Below are 15533 nucleotides of genomic sequence, written 5' to 3' on the forward strand. Positions count from 1 at the left end.
CTACATTCATTGCAAAATAATTTTCTATCGAATTTTTGTTTTGAAGCATAAAAACTTCGAGGTATCTCAACCTGACAGGCGAGTGACCGGCATCAGGATTCAAAAGTCTTTTATCTTATGATTTCCCCAGAAACGTTTCGCCAAATTCGAAAGTGATAGGGACGGCACATGTAGCCTCTTTTTGCTCCGTGGGTCACAGCCACTCGTTTAATTTGAAATTTCTAGGAATTCCGATCAATAGCTTGATTTAGAGAATTCTCCCGCATCTAATATTATGGAGTTTTGAGGGATTTTCGAAGGATGGTGTATGAGTGAGTTACAGGACTTGCTGTATATATAGTTACCATAGTACTTATTAGAACTACAGCGTTGGAAGATAGATGAAATACACAAAACTTTACCTACCTGCGTCCATTAACTAAAAATGTGTAAAGTTTTCAAAGAAAAACTTTAATCCAACAAGGATGTTGAGATTGTGGTTGATATGTCGAAAATCTGTTTTACCGTGAAATTTGGAATCTTAGGAGGATTTGTGTGAGCATATGTGTGTGTTTGTGACTCTGGTGTACGCAGACTGACGTAAAATGTCAAATACTTTGGGCTTGAATATACATTAGTTTCCTCATGTTTGATCTTTGCCCGGTAAATCAGTTTTACTTTTCATGTTCCGGTGGGTAAGGGATTCTTTAAAACTTTCAGAAGCGGTTTTGGGTCGTGGATGGACTTGGTTAAATTAATAACGTCCAGATGAGAACGCGAGAGTGGGGATTATGTATAAAACCTGGAAGAGTTGTTGGAAGAAATGGAGAGTAATGCTGGAAGTGGTGTGTAAAGGTAAAGGATTAAGATAATGCATTTAGGGGAGGGTCCCATTACAGTTTCTCATGTGGGAATAATGATGAACGAAGAAATGGTGTCTAGATATTTTTGCCCAAGACAAATGAATACTGTGGAAAGAGTGGGTAAGATGAATTATAGTTTTGTCTGGCAATTTTTGCTCTAGGGCAAGTGCCCATCAGAATTGCTTAGGAAAGCAAGGTCTTAATGTGAAAAATAGGCCAAGAGTTAAGATCAGCATTGAGAGCCTAGAAGATTAAAATAGAGTATTAGATGAACACTCGTATTTAAATAGAGAATTAAATGAACACTCGGAAAGTAACGCAGATGTAATTATGGAAGTACAGGGTAGCAGGGGATGATAGAAGAAATAGGGTTAGGAGAAAGTAACTGACTTTGCCATAACATGTGATGTAACTTACAGGAATTGAAGTAGTGGTGTAGATTTGCAAATGCAAAAGTCCTTGTAATACGCGTATGTTCGTAGTCATTTGGTAAATATGGTCGAGGTTTAAATTGCACTATAGAACACGGACACTGAGCAATCCAATTAAACATTCGTTGCTTTACCATATCTGGTTAACAAGTGATTCCGTCCCCCATTTCTAATGATTATTTCGATTAATCCAGTTTCAAGTTCGATTATTTTGAATTATTCTCGCATATAGCATTATCGAAGAAAAACCTTCTACTTTGGAAACCCGTTTTATTCCTTCTAAAAAACACACATTACAGTATTTAATAACCGAAAATTATTTTCACTGAGGGTGTGAAAACTAATGCCATTTTTTTCTGATCCTTTATTTTCTCCTAATTTTTCTCTTAATCTTACTGTAGTGTTCCTCTCTCATTCACTCAGCCACGTAACTGGGTCTCTATTCCCTGCAAATTAATTAAAACTTAATCAATTTGCTCTTTCGTCTGTATCATCTTATTTCGAAAACGGGAATTTCAATTATCAGTTGACTTGCCTAATGCTTTTGACAATTCTTGCAGTGCTGCTGTTAATTACTTTGACAACAGCATTTGCAGTTGCTCTAACTTATTTTTAATAACTGCAGTAGGATAGCAGATATGAATTCGTTTATTAACTCACGTGGAGTATTCATTGGTGTGTGTAATGTTTTCGTCCGTTCGTATTCGGGAAATATCGTCACTACTTTTTGCCTTTGGAGTTATGAGAGAGAAAAATCGAAGGGAAGTATACAGACTCTCACCTTGTGATTTCCTCTTCATTAAATTAATTCTATATATTTCGGGTGGATAAGAAAAAATCCTTTTTGTTCAAGAGGTATTCAGCATTCTGTTTTGCATTTTTTGATCCCGTTATTGTTTGAAGTTCTTCTTTCTGGGCATCTCTCTTTCTTAGCCCTTTGAGTGAAAGTGCCTCCGTGAACCCAACGCCCTCATATCGCCATAACACACCAGTGTTCTTGGAGCCGAAAGGGAAAGACACAAACGTTCAAACGCCCAACCGCGCCACAAGTCCAGAGAGTAAATCGGAATGCTGAAAGGAGAGTGGAACAACAAACAAACCGAAGCCATTCCCGCCACTTGGCGGGATTCCAGAGATTGAACGATTCCCGGATTTATGGCCGCGCGAGTCGAAGCTTGTGAGCCAAGAAAATTAGATTAAATAACGGCAATTGCTCGCGCGATTCGGACGAAAATTATGAATTTTTGGGGGATGGCACAGAGTAAGTAATGAAAAAGTAAGTCATGAAAAAGTAATGATAAAGTAAATAAGGAAAATGAAAAAAGGCCCCCAGATTTTTGCTAATAAAAAAAAAAGTCAGTGATTATCTTCTTCCAAAATGCATCTCATTTACAGATTTTTTTTTTCTCTCTCATGTTTGCTGAATTTTGAGTCATATCAACTATAATGTTGACGATACCATTTCCGACTATTATTAGGAAAAGCTGCCGCGACGACCAGATATTTAAGAGTGGTAACGAGTTTTTTTTTTTTTTTTTTTTTTTTTAAGATTAAGGTTGAGCAGTACCATCAAAACTATAAACATATATTTATCGTATGTTAGTAAAAGTAACTTATTGTTCTATTAATAACCAAATATACGTTTCCTTCTGATTCATAAGATATCCATCTCTAATAGCAGCGAAATTATCAATTAATTAACAACAGTCACGTCCGATAAAGGAGAAAAGAAAATTAAAATTTTTCTGAATGTGAATCGATTCCAGTTGATATTCAAGCTAAGGTTCGAAGCAGTTTGGGGTGGTTTCAATACATCCTTAAAATCAGTTCGATGCAAGTTTGTAAAGGCAGTGATACAGTTGAAGAGAGTCAAATGCATTCATAAACATCGTTCAATCTGCTTATGAGACAGTAGTAGCGATTCTGTTTCCAATACAATGTGGAAATTTGTTCGTGCGCAGAATATGAGAAGTATATGTATATATATATATATATATATATATATATATATATATATATATATATGTATGTGTGTGTGTGTGTGTGTGTGTGTGTGTGTAATGGTATATATATATATTATATATATATATATATATATATATATATGTGTGTGTGTGTGGTGTGTGTGTATGGTATATATGTATATATATATTTGGATAATAAAATATGCTTAATATTTTATAAAGAAAGAATTCCATTGAAATTTGAAATTCACTGCCTTACTTCTTCGAAATTAATCAACAAATCTGACACAAAGATGCGAGTAGAAATTTCCAAAACAAAAAAAAAATCACTGTAAAACATCACTTCGCTGACGTGCAAGTCATGCAAGAAAAAGAAAAAAAGTTAATTTCGCACAGGAATTCAATGAGCAAATGAATTAAATATAAAGAATGGGACGAAAAAGGAATGATAGAGGGTAAGAATTCAATGTCCCTAAATTATCGAAAGGTGCCTACATCATAGGCTACTGAGCGCATCAGGACAAACCGTAGGAGACAAAACATCGAAAAGAGCATTAATTTTGTAAAAGAAAGAAAAATAAATGTGACGTATGGCTGAGATTTTTCAAATTAAGGAAGTTAAGTCTCTCCGTAACAGAAATCTCATCCCTCGATCGTTGTACTTCAATATCAAGTCCTTTTTACTTTATGAAGTTCTTTTTTTCACCGGCTGCATCCTTCCCCGTCTTTGGTGCTAAGCAGATAAGTCTCAGGTTTTGCAATTTCTGTCGAAGATAAAACGCGGAAAGATTAGACGACTTCGCCAGGAATCGAATCAGCGATGATGCGTCTGAGGCCGAAGCTTCTGGTGATCCTGGCAGATCAGGACTGACGACAACTTAATTTCCCTCTTAGTATTCTCGCATTTAACAATCCTAAACTTTTTACGCTGATCTTTTCGAGGAAGTCTAAATGAAGGGTTTTGAAAGACTTGCCAGGAAAGGCTCAAAGTTATATCCCTATCATCTCTAGACAAAGGATGAAGGACATCATTCGCTAATATAGATTTCGTATATATCATTTTTATTATCTCTCTCTCTCTCTCTCTCTTTTCTTTTCTATTTCATACATAGGCATTACCATTTGAGAAAACTTGTCGTGAAAGTCATCAGATAATGGTCCTCTATGTTTTCCATACGAATGTTGACCCACTTTGAATAGGATAATTATTATAGTAATGATATTCCTCTCCCTTCCACAAATTAACCGAGAGTTTATTACGTAATTAGTTTTCTTCTCTTGGCAATTGGATCTGTTTCTGTGTTTACTTAGATCGTCGTTAAAATAGTACATGTCAAAAGAATGGTATGATTTAAATCACTTTGGCAAATCACTACAGAATATGTTGAAACATACATACATACATATATATATATATATATATATATATATATTTATATATATATATATATATATTTATATATTGTTACGAAGTGCCAAGTATCTGGTTACCTTGCATCAAATATTACCTCACCAAAAGCCAAACACTTGAACCCTCATAACACGTTTAAACGACTGAATACACTAAAGGCAACAGTGATCCCTTAACACTTACCAGTATTACAGAAAATCAGACTAAGTTCATCAAAACAGGTGTGAGGTAATCTTGTAAGTAATTAAATTAATCAAAGGGCATCACTCCATCAACAACTTTCAAAACTCTAAGTATTTCCCTGATTTCAGAAGTCTAAGTACTTCCCTGGTCACTTCAATTAAATTGAAGGAAAGCAAATCAATTACCACTCTATGTTTCTACCTAACATAAATATAATCATAATTATATATACTTATACTGGTGTAAGATAAAGCAAACACTTATAAAAATTTTAAATACAAAAATTTATTATTAAATTCAAAATTTATAAGTGAAATTCACAATATCAGGAAAATTACCGTTACTTGAAAACAAAGTAAAGTTTAATTAATTCTTGAATCAAATTAAGTAAAATCAAATCAAAATTAATTTATCATAAAATTCAAGAAAATTAATTCAATCAAATTCAAAAGTGTTAGGCAATAACTGAAAATTTAAAATTAATTCACAAGTGCTAAACAACAATAAAATTTGAAAAGAATTCTAAGTAAATGCAAATCAATTCACAAGTGTTAAATTTAATTAAATGTGCAATGATAAAGCAATGAAAATAACTAAGTCAATTAAATTGTGAATGCAAATGAAAATATAAAACAAAAAGACACACTTCAATAAGAAAATGAAAAATAAGTGCACAAACAATGGAACAGACACAAACACAAAAAATATCAGCAATGTGTAAAAGTGTAAATCTTTTTCATTCAAAACACTGTAACCAACAGTTTTTACCAAACCTTCGTAACAGACAACAGTTCCTATCAATTATTAGTTAAACACAATTCCTATCCGTTATCAGTTAAACACACTCCCTATCCATTATTAGTTGCAACTAATAAAAATATAACACACTTTACCTTTTTTGGTATACCAACTTCTTTCTTTCTCTTGTATATTACACTTTCACAAAAAACCCAGGTGCCGTTACGAAATGTTTGTTCAGATTCCACAAAAGAAATTAAATAAACTAAATAAATTCTAAGAAATATCAAATATAGAATTCTCACAAGTTATGAGTGTCCAAATTTACGTTACGTTAATAAAATCTCGATGTCGAGTGAGAGAGAGAGAGAGCGAGAGAGAGAGAGGGAGATCTACTGCCTCGAGGTCTTAAGATCGAATGAATACTCTTCCTTGCGGAAATGACAGAGCAGATGTCTCAAAACGTTCTAGGCACGAAAGCTTCTCGAAAGTTCTGAAATCTGACGCAATCTTACACACATAATGTGCAACATGCACGTGGGCTTTGATTAAAGCATAACGCGTACCATACAAGTCTGCTCAACAGATACGTACCCGATTGAAACGGAGGGTAAACGATAATTAAGATTGACATGTTTTTGATGACAACGAGCTCGCTATCAAAACGCGCTGACAGAGCAGGAAGCAAACGGATCTCGCAGACTCTAATCTTAAAGTGCTGACATAAAAGTTAAACATTTGCAGCTTTGAAAAGACAAGGATCTCTCTCTTTACGTTATATATATATTCTTTTACAAGATGTTAATGCGAAATCTGAACACACATTCTAAAACATCCTATTCTAAGCTATCTAGGAATCTGAAAAAATGTTACACAATCTACAAGGCATTTCAAAGAGGGGAAACATGCATTTTGAAAGTAGCAAAATATAATATACCTCCCCCCAGAAGATTTTTTATCACGGTGTTGAATCCAACGATTCGCAACGAGATAAATAATCAGCAACTACATTGTTTTTGCCACTAATGTGCTGCACTCTTAAGCTTATACTGTTGCAGACACAAAGACCACCTGGTCAGTCTTTGATTTGTGATTTTTCATTTTCTGGATAAAATGACAGTGGATTGTGATCTGACAATATTAATATTTCTTCATTCCTAGGTCTATTCACATACACTTCAAATTTTTTCAATGCAGTGATTAAGGCTAAAGTTTCCTTTTCAATTGTCGAATATACTTTCTGATGTTTTTTCAATTTTGTAGACATGAAGCATACAGGATGGTAGATATTATTTTCATCTTCTTGAAGTAGAACAGCTCCAACACCACAGTCTGACGCATCAACTTGTATCACAAATTTCTTGTCGAAGTCTGGAGCTTGAAGTACTGGTCTTGAAGTTAAAATGGCTTTTACCTTCTCAAAGGATTCTTGACACTCTGGAGTCCAAATAAACTTAGCTTTGGGACTAGTTAAGTCTGTCAAGGGAGCTACTACGGCTGAGAAATTTGGGCAAAAACGACGATAGAAACCAGCCATCCCCAAAAATCTCTGTAGCTGTTTCCTGGTAGTAGGTGGGGTAGCCTTACGGATACCTTCTACATTAGCATTTACTGGAGCAAGAAGGCCTTTCCCAACTTCAAACCCAAGATACTGTACAGTTGCCTTTCCAAACTCACTCTTCTCTAAGTTGACTGTTAATCCTGCTTCTTGTAGTTTCTTGAAAACTTTCTTCAGAATCTTCAGATGTTCTTCCCACGTTGTAGAGTAAATCACGATGTCATCTAGGTATACACCTACTCCTTCTATTGATCCTAGCAGTTGATCCATCACTCGTTGAAATGTTGTGGGTGCATTCATCAGACCAAGCGGCAGAACAGTATACTGATATAGTCCAAAAGGAGTAATAAAAGCTGACAGCAGCTTCGCATTCTCATCTAAGGGAATTTGATAATATCCTTTCAACAAGTCTATCTTGGAAACAAACTTGGCTTGCCCAATATTATCAAGTAACTGATCTATAAGAGGCAAAGGATAATTATCAGCCACACTGATAGAATTCAGCTTCCTATGATCAGTACACATCCTAAAGGAACCATCTGGTTTCTTCACTAATACACATGGAGAACTGAAGTGACTTGAACTGGGTTCTGCTAATCCATGTTGCAGCAAATACTCAACTTCTTTCTTCAAAACATCTCGATGATACGGTGATAAGCGATAGGCTCTTTGCTTGAAAGGTTTTCCATTTCCTTGAATCTTGATTTCATGCTTGGTCAGATCAGTACGTCTAGGCACATCTGAAAAAATTTCTGGAAAACTTCTAATTACGTCACTTAAGTCTTCACCTTGTTCAACACTCAGATGTTTCAATTTATCCTCCAAAATTTTCCCAAAATTGAAGAATTATTCATCTTGCTTGCAGCTCCCAATTCGTAGCCATCATCGTCTTCTGTAGATAAAGTTGTCTGGGTTACTGACACAGTTTCAGTTTTAGTTTCTGAGAAATAAGGTTTCAAGAGGTTCACATGTATCTTCCTTTGTCTTCTTCTTCTTTCTGGTGTTTCAATCACATAAGTTCTATCACTTAACTTCTGAATTATCTTTGTAAGGACCTTGAAATTTATTAGTGAGGGAAATCTCTTGACAGGTAAGAACACTAACACTTGTTGACCAACACTAAAACTTCTTAGCTTAGCCTTAGCATCAAATCTCCTTTTCATTTTCTCTTGACTCATTTTCAAGTTTTCTAAAGAGAATTTTCTAATCTCTTTCAACCTCTTCCTTAAGTTCTTTACATACTCTCCTTGGCTTTCCTCTTGATTTTCTTCCCAATTTTCTGCAAGAATCTTCAACGGTCCTCTCACTTCTCTTCCAAAAATCATCTCATTAGGTGAACATCCCATACTTTCTTGATAAGCATTCCTAACTTCAAACAACATTAATGGTAAACCAACATCCCATTCTCTTCCTGACTCAGAACAATACTTTGTCAGCATACTTTTCAATGTCTGGTGGAACCTTTCCAAGGCACCTTGAGTTTCTGGATGATAGGCGGTTGATAACTGTTGTTTCACCCCTAATAAGTTCATCACATCCTGGAGTAACTTTGAAGTAAAGTTTGTTCCTCTGTCACTTTGTACTATTTCTGGTATTCCAAACTTTGAGAAAAACTCCACAAGTTTTTCAGCAACTACCTTGGCAGATATGTTTCTAACAGGGATCGCTTCTGGATACCTTGTCACAGGACACATTAATGTCAACAAATACTCATTTCCTTTCTTTGTCTTCGTGCAATGGTCCAACCATATCTATAATCACTTTGCTAAAGGGTTCTTAACTTCTATAGGTTGTAGGGGGGCTTTCTTGATGGTTTCATTCGGTTTTCCAGCTATCTGGCAGGTATGACACTCACAACAAAACCTGCTAACATCTCTGTGAAGTCCAGGCCAGAAAAAATATTTCATGATCTTCTCCACAGTCTTCCTGATTCCCATATGTCCAGACTCATGAGCTACTGCAATCACTTGCTTTCTCAATGAATATGGAATCAAAATTTGATGATATTCGCCCCATACAGCATCTCCTGGTATATCTGTAGGTCTATACTTCCTCATCAGCAAACCTTCCTTCAGATAGTAACAGGTAGGAGTTTGTTGCATCTCTTCTCGATCAACAACTCTGAAGAACAAATCAGTTAACGATGCATCCTTCTTCTGCAAGTCCATCAGCTTCTCTCTTGTCACTTGACCAACTTCAAAGGTTGAATTCTCAATATCTGCTAACTCAGCTTACTGTAGTTTCACTACTGTCTTCAGCAACACTTTGACTACTCGGAGTCTCTTCAGGAACATCAGGTTCTTCTTCTTCGTTGTCATCATCGTCTTCATCTTCTTGGGAAATCTCTTCTTGGTCAGCACTATGGGAAACTTCACTTCCCTGGAATAATTCTTCTAAGCACAAAGATCCTTCACTTGATCCTTATTGGGTGTGTAAATCCTCAGTTTCTTCACTTACAGTCGTAGTCCTCTTCATACTTCTGGTAGTTACACAACTAGGAAACAGGTGGGGGTTATTCTTCTCCAACTCTTCTGTAGGACTAATCCTCAATGGTTTGTCTGTCACTACAGGGCAAGGAATAAATGGCACACCACCAACTTCATTCCCCAACAGAACATGTATACCTTCCACAGCTAGTGAGTCCTTTACAGCAAAATCAACATTCCCTGTCACCAATTCACATGACAGGTGTAAGCGGCATATAGGAGTTACTTCCTCTCCTCCTATACCCTTCAAAATAACTGAATCTCCTGTGAGACTCTTCTCCAACTGAGGGTGAGAACCACGTACTACCACACTATGGTTACTCCCTGTATCACGTAATATCTTGACTGGTACCTGCATACTTCCTTCTTGAGTTGACAGCATACCCTCATAGATATATGGCTTAAAAGCCTCCACACTGCTTAACCACTCACTGCTTGAGGTAACATTTCCACTGGTTGCTAAACATTCAGCTTGTTTAGTTTCATTCTTGTCTGGAGTCTGATTCTTTCCCACACTGCTCTTCGTAGTTTTGTTTCACAACTTGACTAACTGGTTTTGACTGCTGTTGATTCCGGGTAACACTCTTGACTGTAGTGTCCTACTCTTCCACACTTGAAACAGACAACATTAGGTTTCTGTAACTGTCTTGAAAAACTGGATGAGGATTTCACATTAATTTGCTGAGCTGTATTACCTTGTGTACTCTTAGTAGTATCACTTGAAGGTTTCCCATTAAATTTGTTCCTATTATTTGGATAAGACTTAAAACCTGGGCGTTGTTGACTCTGGTACTTGACATTGTAATTACGTTTACTACTGATTATATTGTAATCTTCACTAAGGGTAGCAGCTTTGTCAAGTTTCTTCACTTCTCTCTCTCTTAAATAGGCTCTTATATGTTCAGGAATTCCCTTAAGATACTGTTCAAGAACAAGTAACTCTTCTAACTCATCAAAAGTTTTAACTTTAGCAGCTTCTACCCAACGTTTGAAACACCTTCTCACTTTGTAAGCATAATCTAAGAAGGTTCCCTTCTCATCTTTTCTTAAATTTCTGAATCTCTCATTGTAGTACTCTGGGGTCATCTGGTAAACTTGTAGCACACTGTGTTTAAGTACCTTGTAGTCTTTACACTGATCAGCTGTTAAGGCTAGATAAGCACTTCTCCCTTTACCAATCAAGACACTTTGTAGCAAAACTGACCATTTATCCTCTGGCCATCCCATACCTGAAGCCACTTTCTCAAAGTGATCAAAAAACTCATCTGGAGCTTCTTCAGTAAACTTAGGGATTAACTTCTGTACTCTCACTACATCAAATAACAGGTCTTGATTACCTTGGTTAGGGTTAGACGGTGTTACAGGTAATGTGGATCTAGCTCTTATTAATTCCATTTCCCTTTCATGTCTTGCGATTTCTCTTTCCTCTTTTATTCTTTCTCTTTCCTCTTCTGCTGCTTTTTCTTCTTCTCTTTCTCTTCTTTCTTGTTTTTACCTGTCTATTCTTTCTCTTTCTGCTTGCATTCTCTCTCTTTCAGCTTGCATTCTCTCTCTTTCAGCAAGCATTTTTAGCTTAATCAAATTCTCTTCTGCTTCAATGCGTCTAAGCTCTAACTCTGCATCACTTTTCTCTTTCTTTTCTGCTTGCTTATTTATGAGATCAGCACGTGCTACATTCTAACAACTCTTGAGCCAATTCTAACTCATCTTCATCAGTTATTCTACCAGAGTTTATCAATGATTCCATAGCAATACATCTTATTTGTGCCTTTACCATACTAGTAGACACATAACCACCACATGCCTCTGCTAAAGCGCTCCACTAGACAGAGTGGTTTCAGACAAAACTTGGACGGAAGGAGCTGCTAAAAATTCCTGAACATTGAACTGAGCCATTTTCCTCTAAGTTATCAATTTACAATTCAATACAATAAATGCAAAACAAAACTATATGGTCACTCTCCTAACAAAATATATTCCTAACACCACCAGTATATTCTAGAGTGATAATGAAATCTGCTTTCCCGGGTCTCTGGGCACCATTAAATAATGTTACGAAGTGCCAAGTATCTGGTTACCTTGCATCAAATATTACCTCACCAAAAGCCAAACACCTGAACCCTCATAACACGTTTAAACGACTGAATACACTAAAGGCAACAGTGATCCCTTAACACTTACCAGTATTACAGAAAATCAGACTAAGTTCATCAAACCGGTGTGATATCTTGTAAGTAATTAAATTAATCAAGGGCATCACTCCATCAACAACTTTCAAAACTCTAAGTATTTCCCTGATTTCAGAAGTCTAAGTACTTCCCTGGTTCTAAGTCACTTCAATTAAATTGAAGGAAAGCAAATCAATTACCACTCTATGTTTCTACCTAACATAAATATAATCATAATTATATATACTTATACTGGTGTAAGATAAAGAAAACACTTATAAAAATTTTAAATACAAAAATTTATTATTAAATTCAAAATTTATAAGTGAAATTCACAATATCAGGGAAAATTACTGTTACTTGAAAACAAAGTAAAGTTTAATTAATTCTTGAATCAAATTAAGTAAAATTAAATCAAAATTAATTTATCACAAAATTCAAGAAAATTAATTCAATCAAAATTCAAAAGTGTTAGGCAATAACTGAAAATTTAAAATTAATTCACAAGTGCTAAACAACAATAAAATTTGAAAAGAATTCTAAGTAAATGCAAATCAATTCACAAGTGTTAAATTTAATTAAATGTGCAATGATAAAGCAATGAAAATAACTAAGTCAATTAAATTGTGAATGCAAATGAAAATATAAAACAAAAAGACACACTTCAATAAGAAAATGAATAAGTGCACAAACAATGGAACATACACAAACACAAAAAAATATCAGCAATGTGTAAAAGTGTAAATCTTTTTCACAACACTGTAACCAACAGTTTTTACTAAACCTTCGTAACAGACAACAGTTCCTATCAATTATTAGTTAAACACAATTCCCTAATCCGTTATTAGTTAAACACACTCCCTATCCATTATTAGTTGCAACTAATAAAAATATAACACACTACCTTTTTTTGGTATACCAACTTCTTTCTTTCTCTTGTATATTACACTTTCACAAAAACCCAGGCGCCGTTACGAAATGTTTGTTCAGATTCCACAAAAGAAATTAAATAAACTAAATAAATTCTAAGAAATATCAAATATAGAATTCTCACAAGTTATGAGTGACCAAATTTACGTTACGTTAATAAAATCTCGATGTCGAGTGAGAGAGAGAGAGAGCGAGAGAGAGAGAGGGAGATCTAACTGCCTCGAGGTCTTAAGATCGAATGAATACTCTTCCTTGCGGAAATGACAGAGCAGATGTCTCAAAACGTTCTAGGCACGAAAGCTTCTCGAAAGTTCTGAAATCTGACGCAATCTTACACACATAATGTGCAACATGCACGTGGCTTTGATTAAAGCATACGCGTACCATACAAGTTACTACTCAACATAACGTACGACCGATTGAAACGGAGGGTAAAACGATAATTAAGATTGACATGTTTTTGTTTTTTTATGACAACGAGCTCGCTATCAAACGCGCTGACAGAGCAGGGAAGCAAACGGATCTCGCAGACTCTAATCTTAAAGTGCTGACATAAAAGTTAAACATTTGCAGCTTTGAAAAGACAAGGATCTCTCTCTTTGTACGTTATATATATATTCTTTTACAAGATGTTAATGCGAAATCTGAACACACATTCTAAAACATCCTATTCTAAGCTATCTAGGAATCTGAAAAAAATGTTACACAATCTACAAGACATTTCAAAGAGGGGAAACATGCATTTTGAAAGTAGCAATATATAATAAAATATAAATATAATATAATATAAATATTATATATATATATATATATATATATGTATATATATGTATATATATACATATATATTTATTTGTGTATGGGTGGGTGGGTGTGTGTATGCGTACGAGTAAACGGTGAACGTTGAATTCGAGTGAAAGAAAACATTTGAAGCTTTTCAGATAAATAGTAAGCTCCCTAAAAATTATTTGGAAAGGTGAAGAAACGTCGAAAAACGCATAAGAATTTGTAAAACGTTTTAGAGCCAAGTTGAAAGAGCGTATCACGATGTTTTTTGGTGGTTGGGTCATGCGAAAGACTGAATGGCAATTGGCTTGTTAGTTAAGGTGAAGCCGGTTTTATGCAAAGCTTTGTCCCGTGTTCAGGGGCGGCCTTGTATTTAGAACGTTAAGAGTAGAAGTGGTACCAGAAAGATGATTTAAGGCTTCAGTATAAAGCTGATGAATATTGTGACGAAGTATCTGGTTACTACACTTACCACTCATTAATTGTTACCTCACAACAGCCAGACACCTGATCCTTCATCACAGGTACTAAACGACTGAATACTCTAAAGGCAACAGTGATCCCTTAAACAACTTACCAGTATTGCAGAAAATCAGACTAAGTTAATCAAAACAGGTTTGAGGTAATTCTATATGTAATTAAATCAATTAAAGGGCATCACTCCATCAACAACTTTAAAAGTCTAAGTATTTCCCTGATTTCAGAAGTCTAAGTACTTCCCTGGTTCTAACTCACTTCAAGTAACTTGAAGGAAAACAGCTCAATTACCACTCTATGTTTCTTCCTAACCAAATCATATTTATACTGGTGCAAAAGAAAACACAGAAAAATTTTAAATACAAAAATTTATTATTAAACTAAAAATTTATAAGTGAAATTCACAATATCATGGAAAGTTGCTGTTACTTGAAAACAAAGTAAAGTTTAATTAATTCTTGAATTAATTAAGTAAAATTAAATCAAAATTAATTTATCACAAAATTCAAGAAAATTAATTCAATCAAAATTCAGAAGTTAGGCAATAACTAAAATTTGGAAATTAATTCAAAAGTACTAAACAATAATGAAAGATGATGTAATTTTTCCAGAAGATTCTAATATGACGTAACTTTACATGAAAATCGTGAAATCTTCACGTGGTTTCAGCAAAGACGTACAAGTATGAAACAAGTCATGAACGTATTAGCTCAACAAAGACACGCACTCGATCAAGACAGAAATCCCTTATCAGAGGCGATGACAGAATTCCACAACAACACGGAGATCTCGAGATCTCTTATCTCAAGGCGTTGACATAATAGGGAAACAATCTACCTTCGAACGGACAAAGTTAATCTCTCTCTCTTTCTTTACATACTACGTTATATACTTTCAAATCATGTTATGCAGAATCTGAACATACATTTTAAGACATCCTATAACTCTAAGCTAGCTAAGGAATCTGAAAAATGTTGCAAAACTCTATATAACATTTCATACATTCAAGCGAGGAAATATGCATTATTAAAATACCAGCATATAATAATATTCCGTGTAGATGGTTGAAGTAGCTTAATTGCAAGTAATCATTATCGCGCTCGCGCAGAGCATTCTGTATCCACATTTCTTTGAAAAATTAATTTCGCCACTAAAGAATATTGCGCGGATGATTTTGGTTATTGCCACAGCAATCAAGAGCATCTACCAGCAAGAATACGTCGGCTTTTGTACAAACAACCAATTCCTTTGGATAAGTGAGACAACCAAGAAGAACATCATCCAATTCCTTTGAATAAGTGAGACAACGAAGAAGAACATCATCCAATTTCTTTGGATAAGTGAGACAACCAAGAACATAATCATTCCGCGTACTTAGAAGTAGCTCCTGCGCAGTCGTAGATGAAGCGCAAATTCTAGAGACGAGAAACTCCTTGAGTTAGCTTCGTCATTATTTTTTACCAAGTTTGTGTGAAGTTTGAAGTTTCTGGGAGTTACACGTTCATAAGGACTAAGAAGTTCTGAGGTTAGACATTGTTAGGCTACATCTATGAGCCCCT

This window comes from Macrobrachium nipponense, chromosome 41 (genome assembly GCF_015104395.2).
Source record: "Macrobrachium nipponense isolate FS-2020 chromosome 41, ASM1510439v2, whole genome shotgun sequence".
Classification (NCBI taxonomy): Eukaryota; Metazoa; Arthropoda; class Malacostraca; order Decapoda; family Palaemonidae; genus Macrobrachium; species Macrobrachium nipponense.